The sequence below is a fragment of the Orbicella faveolata genome, unplaced genomic scaffold, assembly GCF_042242905.1.
Source record: "Orbicella faveolata isolate gen_17 unplaced genomic scaffold, um_ofav_v1 contig_34, whole genome shotgun sequence".
Classification (NCBI taxonomy): domain Eukaryota; kingdom Metazoa; phylum Cnidaria; class Anthozoa; order Scleractinia; family Merulinidae; genus Orbicella; species Orbicella faveolata.
Window position 1 is genome coordinate 18,330,037 of NW_028301563.1, and position 1,814 is coordinate 18,331,850.

At 41.9% G+C, this 1,814-nt stretch overlaps 1 pseudogene; it reads left to right on the plus strand.

Annotated features, from left to right (window-relative positions):
- The first annotated feature begins 765 nt into the window (after positions 1–765).
- On the plus strand, positions 766–1,448 carry LOC149105104 (uncharacterized; annotated as a pseudogene).
- Positions 1,449–1,814: the final 366 nt, after the last annotated feature.

Consider the following 1,814-nt stretch of genomic DNA (forward strand, 5'->3'; position numbering starts at 1 on the left):
CCTAATAAATACGGACAAGGAATAAAATAATCATTGTTATACCTCCCAACTCAAAGACGTTTTCAGATTGTAGAAGAACGTGTCACGTGCTAGTGGTCAAAACGCACTAACTCCCTAGGGAAACAACAACTTGAGCTTTTGACTTGCACGTGATCAGGTCGTGCTCCTTGAAACCGCGGCAAATTTGTGGGCCAGCCTGCGTCGAGCATGCAACTTTTCGCATTTTTGTTTTCTATTTTTGGTTTGGGAGGTATAACAAAACTCTTAATGATTGATCCCAAGGGAAACTGTTAGTTTTGTTTCCCCTCGACCTCAATGTTCCCCTCGGCTTTACCTCGGGGAACTTTGAGGGTCTGGGGGAAACAGTACTCACTGTTTCCCTTGGGACCAGTCATTAAGTGCTTATTTACCCACGAAGGACATACACCATGTAGAAATGTACATCAGTGCATGTGCATGATACATGTGCCCCTTATCAAACCTACACTTCAGTCAAATTCCAGCCAGCTTCTCACGCCGACAAAATATATATATATTGCAAACATAAGTGACCACAGCGTTGTTTTTTGTACCATCAAAGGGGGTGTCAAAAAACTACCGCCCAAGGTGTTTGAGTATCGCTGTTTCAAAAACTATGATAAAGATGCATTTCTGAAAGACTTAAATTACGTTCCATGGTCTATTATTGAGAGCACAAATGACATTAATGATGCTTTACACCTTTGGGAGAGCCTTTTTAAAAGCGTTGCCGACGATCATGCTCCGATGAAAACAAAACGAGTTAAGGAAAAATAGTCTCCTTGGATTACAAAAAAGCTTTTAGAAATACGGCGTGATCGTGATTACCATAAAAAGAGGGCGAGAATTTTAAATTCCAAGTACAACTGGCAAATGTACCGAAAGCTGGAAAACTGTGCAAATCGAGAGAAGAGAAGGCTTAAATCGGAATATTATTGCCGTTTAATAGAGGATGCTAAAGGTGACAGTTGCAGGATGTGGAAGCGATCAAAGAAACTCTTCCATCTAATCGCTGTGAAATTAACGCAATCTTTTCTGATGCGAAATTGCAAACTGATCCTACAAGCATTGCCGAAACTTTGAATAATCATTTCTCAAGCATTGGCAAGAAGCTTGCCAAAGCCTTTAGCGGTGCTTTGCCGGATTAGTGCTTTGTATGCAGCTCAAATCTTTCTCTCCAGCCCGTAACAATGTCCTTTGTTGAAGAGCAGTTGAGTCAGCTGAAGATCAATAAGGCCATTGGACTGGATAACATCAGTGCTCGCCTGCTCAGAGATTCAGCAAGTGTACTCGCTCGTTCACTACGATATATCATAAACCTGTCCCTGGAAAGTGGCCGATTCTCATCTTCATGGAAATGTGCTAAAGTAACTGCGCTCTTTAAGCAAGGTGACAGAAGTGATCGAGAGAGCTGTACATTCTCAACTTAATGGCTACCTCGCTTCCAATAACCTTCTTTTCGTTAACCAATTTGGTTTCAGACGTGGAAGATCTACCAGTCTAGCTTTAACTCAGTTTACCGGTGAGGTACTAGGAAATTTGGACAAAGGATTAGTTAACGGTGTATTGTTCATCGATTTAAAGAAAGCGTTTGATACGGTAGACCATGGCGTTATGTTAAAGAAGCTTAAAGCCATAGGAGTAACCAGCACTGACCTTGCATGGTTTGACTCTTATCTTTCATCTCGTTGTCAGAAAACGGTCATTGGTCAGGTTTCGTCTTCGACTAGGAGAGTGACGGTTGGTGTTCCCCAAGGGTCAATCCTCGGCCCTTTATTGTTTACCATCTACATCAA